Raw genomic sequence first — 9,201 nt, 5'->3', positions numbered from 1 at the left:
GCCAGATAATTCGCAAACAAGTGACATCAAAGTACCGTTACATAGCGGAACGTGGATAGCGGCAAATGACGATTATTTTTCAAGCATTTATCTCTAGCCATTAGAATGATATTGCAGGTGATAATTACATAGTGATTTTATGCGTAATAAGAAGTTTTAAATATACTATATTGAAACGAATAGGTGTTTTCGTAACATAACACAAATAGGAATAATGTAAACATATGCGAGCTACTAAATTATATCAGCACGCCATGTGAAAAATTATAGAGCAAGTATTAATAATAATGAAATATAGAAGATAAAAGATCAAGGATATAGATAAATAGAAATATAAGAAATATTGTAACAATGCGTAAAACTTCATTAACAAAAGGTACCATGTGTAATTGATATTACATTTACAGATTAATTGGAAAAAAATAGCTGTTCTTCTTCTTATGGTGATGACGATGGTGGTGGTGGTGGTGGTGGCTACGGCGGTGACAGTGGCTATGGCGGCGGCGGTGTCTGGGGCGGCAGCGATGGTGGTGTTGAGGTGGTGTTGGGGTGTTGTTGTTGCTGCTGCTGCTACTGCTACTGCTGTTGGTGCCGCTGGATGATAACATCTTGCCATTATGTGATTAAAACGGTCTTAAAGATGTTTGAGCGTGCTCCATTATTTTGTGACTGTTTTTTGTTACACAATAACCACTAGAAGAAAGATATTGTTTTGAAACCAATTTAATTATGAGCGAGAACAAATATATTTGTAATTGTTACACTTATATTTTCACTGGTAAATGTCAACATTGATTCAAGCTAAAACATACACTTAGATTTACAATACATCATTAACTGATATGTGAAAACAGCAGATAATTATATTTTATTTACAAATTTGGTACTGCCACAAAATACGCAATAGGAAAAGGAGCTAAAAGCACACTACCATTACGGGTTCATTATAGATGATAGAATGTAGTTACTTGGTTCCTCCTTGCCATAACTACCTCAGCTCTGCTTCTGTACAACGTTGACTATATACCACACTCGACTAAGTATACAAAGATGCATCCTATATCATGTCATCAGGAGTGAATAATAATAGATCTATTATTATTCACTCCTTATGTCATCAATATATATCAGGAGTAGATAATAGGGAATTCCCTATAATCTACTTCTGATATATATCTATCTGCATATAGACATAAAAAGCATCCTAACACGCACATGGAGATACACGCACACATACGCACCGCTCGTACGTACGCACGCAGGCACGCACTCGCACACAAGCACATATGACTTAGCCACTAGCCAAGTCTAGGAATAATATAATAATGCATATCATTCCCGCACACGTATCAAACATATCATTCCCGCACAGTATTTCATAGTTCACGTACATACATTTAGAGAGACTTTCGCACGCGTGGACACTTTCACACAGCTATGCACGTGCACGCGCGGTGCGTAACCACACGCAAACGAACGCAAGTGCACATCACGCATATATATGTATATACAAATATGCGTCCACATATACACACACACAAACATAGCCCACCAAGATTATTCAATATTACTAAATTTCCTATTAAAAAATACATAAATCATATCTAAACATTTTGATAAAATTGACATTGTATTGCTATATTACAGAGCCATTTCGTATACGCACAGTGTAGACATCACGTTTATTTTATATAACAAGCTATATTTAGTGTTTATGAACTATTTTGTAACAAACTAACAAAATTAGTACCGTCTACAGCAGCAATCAACGTTGGTGTAAATGATCATAGAGCTCAGTATCACATAATTTATATCTGCCCAAAGCTACCCCCGTACACCACACACACATAAATGTAGAATACCTCGCTGCGACACTGTCAAGCTAAAGTGAGGAAACTTGCATTAAAACTTTGCAATTATCTCGCCAGATGGCAATGCATGTTTGTAACTGTTTCTTGGTGGCATATTTTCTCGCACAAAATCACTAGCCTCGCATTGAAATGTAACTGTATGCTACTGATTCACACGAATAACGTATTTGGCTGTGACGCGGTAAATCAATTTGCAGATGCAGATAAAAAATATACCACTCATATTCAATTTCCATGATGATGACATTACGTACGCAACTTAATTATAACTTTAATTGAATTTAAGAGCAATACCAACAGCAAAATGTACGACCTGCTTAATTAACGCATCTCTGTACGTACGTACCCGCAATGCCTAATTTGACTTGCAGCGACTTGTTTCTAAATCAAATGCGAAAACTCGATGTTGTTTTAAGATAGTGTATCGTTGCAGAGCCTTACGTACGTTTAGGCTGTAGGGTGAATGAATCACCACCAAACGAATGGAAGTTTTTGCGGTTTCTCTTGGAGATGTGCATCAATCGTACATAATAAATGTGTTGCTTTTTGGCTCCTTTGTTTGGAAAAGCCTATATACTAATAGGCCATCTGTAACCGTGGCCTTGGTGTCTGTAAGAGGAGTTTTTATGCGTGGCAAAATTGTCAACCTTACCAATAGTGCATATACAACGAAGCTGTGTGTAAGCTCGCGAATAAGATTTAGTACATCTACCTAACGCCTGCTTCGGAGTAACACTGCAAAGATAGTGAGGAAATAATAGAGTTATTTTTCACAATTCCCTCACTAGATGGCGATCAGTGACCGTAGCCGTTTACAAAAGCGAGGCAGTACAAGTAAAGGGATAAAAGCCGTTAGTCGCCAGTACTAGCCGAACATACTATTACAAAAGGATCCGCATGTTTGATCTGGTCTTCCCGGTCGGCCGGATTGTACATAATTGTTATAAGGACAGGACACATAGCACCAACACATTCAACTGATCACGAAGACAGATGAAATCAGAACGCACTTAATATGTTATGTTACTAACACACAGTGCCATGCTCCTACTCACAATTTTAGCATAAGAAACCTAAATATGGATGTCGAGTGCACGCTGCCGTATAGCATAGTCTGAATTTTTGTTGTAGTCGCCGGTTACTTGTAAGCGCCCCGTCATCTTCTATAGGTTAGATAGACATAAATAATTCAGTCTGCACTTATATCCAAACTTGCCCTAGCTTGATTGACTTTCAAAGGTTTGCCAAAATCTGCGGTATGGTATAGTCGGCGAATGCTAAGATGAATCACAGAAGCGGATCTCTATACGGTCTCAATGCGTTTCATGATTTTATTTGGAAAGCATTGGGTGCTATCTACCGTTCATAAGATTCCGCTGTGGGAATGGAACAGCCTCACGCGTCTCTCTGGCAAAATGCAATTACCGATCATGCAATTCATGGTAACATGTTTCACGAAACGGTGACAAATGCTCACTGGAACTAGACGATGATAGCAATGCCACGGGAGATTTCTAGAGTCATACCCCGTGATGAATTTGATATGGTGTTAAACTAGCGCGCGCCAGACCCGTGCTAAATATTTCCAGTGTGTACACGCTATTCCGCTCCAAGTTGGCCCCGCAAATGAAGCAGCGCCAGACCCGAGATAACTTGGCCCGGGTTAAGATAGCCCGCTTGTGTGTGTGTGTGTGTGTGTGTGTGTGTGTGTGTGTGTGTGTGTGTGTGTGTGTGTGTGTGTGTGTGTGTGTGTATCTGTACGCAACAAGCGTGTGTGTGTGTGTGTGTGTGTGTGTGTGTGTGTGTGTGTGTGTGTGTGTGTGTGTGTGTGTGTGTGTATCTGTACGCAACAAGCGGGCCAGACCTGGTGCTAATAGTTTTTAGATTTACCTTCGTTACCTTATCATAGTTTTTAGATTTACCTGCATGATTAACAGCAAGCCAGTGGAGTTGAGAATTAGCACTGTGAATGTATTAGCAAGATCCCGGCAACACGGCTAACATCGATGGAAATTTAAACGCGTACGCTGCCCATTGTGCGTTAGAACGAGCCACACGTCCAATTTCAGTTTTCTAAAATACCGCAATTTGTCTCATAGACTAGTGCGACGCTGATAAATAAAGTGGAAATCCACCGCCTGAATAGATAGTATATAATTATATCATATGGATTCCAGTAGTGAATAAAGTGAGCCCACCGTGCTAGGAAAATAGTCAGTGGGGAGGACTCTCTACTAGGGACCGACTACGGAATGTAATTCACGCTCAGGAAACTCACGAGAGCACCATATTATTGCCAGCATGTCAGAAAATTGTCAAGAATGCCAACTTTTACCCAGACATCTCACGGATCACTCGAAAATACACCGGATTTTACCTCGCCGTCACAGTTGATATGATAAAGCCTCAACAGACACTGAAGCAGTAAACAGTATTTCCTACTGAAGCCCCTGGATAGCGCCATGGCATGCTCTGCCCGTGAGTGGACGAGTGTGAGCCGGAATCTAGACAGACGGCGGTTCACGGTGAACGTCCAACATGTTTTGCTAGCATCTATGACAAATACGACATACGCATATACGCTCTCCTATGACACTATTTGTCATAGGAAGAATCTTCCTATGACAAATACGACATACGCATATACGCTCTCCTATGACACTATTTGTCATAGGAAGATTCTTTCTATGACAAATATTGTTGTATGTGTTGTGCGCATCATAGCAGTTTAGGAGCGCTATTGTGAACGCAAGCAGTGAATTTCAGCTGTAAAGCGGAACGAAGTTGACTCGCCAATATTTGTCATAGGAAGAATCTTCCTATGACAAATAGTGTCATGTAGAAGAGCGTATATGCGCATATGTCGTATTTGTCATAGAGGCTAGCAGAACAGGCTGGAGCATCGGGGGTTACATAGCTATCACGTCAATAAGTTACTGGTCGCTTACGAAGGTTGCGACGGAGCGCACACTCAGATCGGATCTCGCGCTGTCTGCTCCGTAGAATGATCGTCGATACGTGTACATATTCGTGATCTCGTAGAGCTATCGGGAACCGCATCCTGTCTTGCTGCGATCAAGCATTACTAACTCGATTTTATGGGTTTGAAACTATTTAAGGCCATCAATAGCCCGCGCTTTATTTCGTGGGGCACGAGTATATCTTTCAATCAAAATAATTCACATACATTCGTGTACTAAAATAAATAGACAACGATGCATTTCGGGGGATACGATCAATGATATTGCGTATTACATACGGTAAATGCGTGAGAGTGTACGCTTCTCGTGGCTGCATGTAGCCTGTTAAAAAATATTTTTTACTCGCAACGGTAGCGCGTCCAGTTGCACGCTCGAACGGCGGAGAATAAATGACGAGAAAAAACCCATTTGCGTGGCTTCTTTGGTTGCATTGTATGCCCTCTGCCGTGTGTCGGTTGAAAGTGATCGGTTATGTTTTGCCTCCGGAAAAGAACTGTCCCAGCTGCAATACAAAACACACGGTCGCAAATCTACTGGAGATGATGTACAACTATAAAAAATCTAACATTGCCAACGAAGCGATCTATTAGAAACGTATTGATCTATTAGGAGTACAAGGTGCATTTTAGCTATTAAATCGAGTAACTCATTGGCGAGCTTATTCCTGTGTATAGTATAGTAAGCAAGGCTAAACATAAAATGAAATGTTCGAGGTCAAACCAATAAAGCGTCTTGCACTTACTTATCGATTTAGACTCATTAAGGAAATTTCAGTTTTTCTACTAGCTGCCAATTAAAGAAAATTGAAGAAGATAAATGATGTTCCTCATTCATCACAAGTTTTTTTGCTCAACTGCAAACTACCAATTAAAATTTCACTGCTGACAATCACAACGGATGACGATACACGCGGTTAATTATTTCTTAATAATGAATTAATGTCTACGGGAGTAAATGCGGACGGAGATGTCTGTTTTCCATGTACGGTCCGTCTATGCGGTAGGCCTATTCTACGGAACATTGCTATTCACTCACAGTGAGGCATTCTCGCGATAATCGTAGATGTATTTTACTCGGATGTCGCCATAGTTACCATTTGAGCACCGATTGTTGTTATACTGGAGTGCCTCCTCTGTCTTGTCGGCGTGACTAAGCCATCGTGAAGAAAACTAGACATTCTATCTGCGCTGGGCGATGCTGAAGCGAAACGGGACACGGTTACGGGCGCAGTCTATCGTAAACACGGAGGAAAGCCGCAGACGTACAAAAAACACACACAAAACGTCGGCGCTTGCCCGACTATGAGAGGACGCCGGCGTTTTTTTCGCCCCGATGACTCAATAGCCGTTAGTGCTTCTGTGCCCGCAGCTAAACCGTAGCGTCCGTGATTGCGTCTGTCTGCGTTTGCGTCTGTGTCTGTGAATGCGTCCATAACCACAGCTAAATCCTAGCGTCTGCGTATGAATCATGACCACATCTAGAATTATTTCTAAACCGTACCTGCGTCTGCGTGTGCGTCTGTGATTCCACACCCGGCCTCAAATATAACTATATTTAAACTATTAATTATAACCATATAGTTACAGTTATTTATAACTATATCTGCGTCCATGTCCGCGTCTGCGTCTGTGTCTGCGTCTGCGTCATTACTGCGTCTATAACAACGACTAAACCCTTCCGTCCGCGTCTGCGTCTGTGTCTGCGTCATTACTGCGTCTATAACAGCGACCAAACCCTAGCGTCCGCGTCTGCGTCTGCGTCTCTGCAGGTCTGCGAACTAATAACAACCACTAAAGCCGCGTCTGCCTATGTGTCTGCTGCGTTAATTACTGCGACTATAAGCAACGACTAAACGCCTTGCGTCCGCGTTCGCGGTCCGGCGTCTGCGTCATTACTGCGACTATCACAACGACTAAAAACCCCCCGGTCTGTCTATGTGTCTGCGTCTGCGTCATTACTGGCGACTTATAACAACGACACTAAACCGCCTTGCGTCCGCGTCCGCCGTCCTGCGTCTGCGCATTAAATGCAACTTATAGACAACGACTAAAAACCCCCGCGCTGTCTATGTGTCTGCGTCTGACGTCATTACTTGCGACTTAAGCAACCGACTACCTCCGCGGCATCTGCGCTGCGCCTGCGGTCTGCGTATTACTGCGACTATACACAACTACTAAAACCACCGCGCTGCCGTCCTGTGTCTGCGTCACTTAACTGCAACTGTAACCAACTACCAACCCCCGCCACTGCGTCTGTGTCTGCGTCATTAATGCAACTGTACAACTACTAAACCCCCGCGCGCTCGCGTCTGTGTCTGCGTCCATTTAAAATGCAACTGTAACAACTACTAAACCCCCCGCGCCTGCGTCTGTGTCTGCGTCATTAATGCAACTCGTAAGCAACTACTAAAACCCCCGCGCACTAAGCGTCTGTGTCTGCGGTCATTAATGCAACATAACAACTACTAAACCTCCGCGCGCCTGCCGTCTTGTGTCTTCTGCGTCATTAATCGCAACTATAAACTAACTACTAAACCCCCCCCTGCCGTCTGTGTCTGCGTCAAATTATGCACTATAACAACTACTAACCACCCCCGCGCCTGCGTCTTGTGTCTGCGTTCCATTAATGCTAACTGTAACAACTACTAAACCCCGTCGCCTGCGTCTGTGTCTGCGCTTATTAATGCACACTATAACAACGACTAATCCCGCGCGTCTGTCCTATGTGTCTGCGTCTGCGGTCATTACTTACTGCGACTTAACAACGACTAAATCTCCGCAATCGCGTCTCGCCTGCGTCTGCGTTATTACTGGCGACTATATACACACGACTAAACCCTTGCGTCCTGCGTCTGCGTGCTGCGTCTGCGTCGGCGTCTGCGGACTATAAACAACGACTAAATCGCTACTAAGTCGAATGCATTAAACGTCGGCGGTACTGCGGGTCTGCGTCTCGACGGGATAACAAACGACTAAAACGAGCAGGAAGGAGTGGCAAGGCTGCATTATAGCCGTCTGCGCGAGCTCGTGCTCGAACCGCGCATACCGGACCCCCGCCCCAGAGGTGACGCACGGACACGTGCGGGGAAGGACTGTGGCGGGGGAGTGTTCGGAGTGAGTGGAGTGAAGGGTAAGAGGAACGACAAACATGGTCGTTGTGCTGCAACCTGGTGATGGAACCGTTTGAGAGAACGACGAGGCTGCGCCTGCCGAAACATAGCTTGTCGACGGCAGTCGATGGGGAGGGAGGCTAAGGCAGCCGTCAGCGCGTACCGTTAAGACGCTTGGAGAGAACGAGAGCTAATGGAGAGTCAGTGCGGGTCGATAACGCTGTTCCGGTGAAATGCGATGTTGGGTGAGAAGAAACCGGAAGCTTGGGACACGCGTAGATTGTAGACGGCGAAGGGATGATTTTCCTAGAAGGAAGCAGGAATAGCGACGACGACGGCCGTGTGGTTGAGAGCGATACGCTGTTATACGAGGTGTCGAAAGGTCTTTCTGGCTGTATCTACTATAATCGGTACGTAAGGTGAACGGATATGAGAAGTGAAGGGGGAGGTAGAAGCGAGAGGAGAGAGAGCAGAGCAGAGGCAGAGCAAGGCAGAGCGAGAAGAGAGAGAGCCGAGAGAAGTAAGAGGCGAGAGGAGAGAGAGAGGAGAGAGAAAGAAGAGAGAGAGACGAGCAGAAGAGAGAGAGAGAGAAGAAAGAGAGCGAGAGCGAGAGAGAGAGAGAGAGAGAGAGAGAGAGAGAAGAGAGAGAGAGAAAGAGAGAGAGAGAGTGAGAGAGACCGAGAGAGAGAGAGAGACAGAGAGAAGAAGAGAAGAGAGAGAGAAGAGAGAGAGAGAGAGAAAGAGAGCGAGAGAGAGAGAGAGAGAGAGAGAGAGAGAGAGAGACGTGAGAGAGAGAGAGAGAGAGAGAGAGAGAGAGAGAGAGCGAGAGAGAGAGAGAGAGAGAGAGAGAAATAGAGGAGAGAGAGAGAGAGTAGATAGAGAGAAGAGAGAGAAGAGGAAGAGAGAGAGGAGAGAGAGAGAGACGAAAGAGAGCGAGAGAGAGAAGAGAGAGAAGAAAAGAGAGAGAGAGAGAGAGAGAAGAGAAAGAGAGCGCGAGAGAGAGAAGAGAAGAGAGCAGAGAAGGAGAGAAGAGAAGAGAGGAAGAGAAAAGAGCGAGCAGAGTGGCAGTCGAGAGAGAAGAGAAGAAGAGAGGACGAGAGAGAAAGAGAGAGAAGAGAACAGAGAGCGAGAGAGAGAGGACGCAGGAGACGAGACGAGAAAGAGAGAGAGAGAAGAGAGGAAGAGAAGAGGAGAGAGAGAAAAAAGAGATGAGAGGAAGATGAGAGGAAGAGAGAGAGCA

This window comes from Priapulus caudatus, unplaced genomic scaffold, assembly GCF_000485595.1.
Source record: "Priapulus caudatus unplaced genomic scaffold, Priapulus_caudatus-5.0.1 Scaffold98, whole genome shotgun sequence".
Classification (NCBI taxonomy): Eukaryota; Metazoa; Priapulida; class Priapulimorpha; order Priapulimorphida; family Priapulidae; genus Priapulus; species Priapulus caudatus.
The sequence above is the reverse complement of the archived record's forward strand: the minus strand, read 5'-3'. Positions refer to the sequence as shown.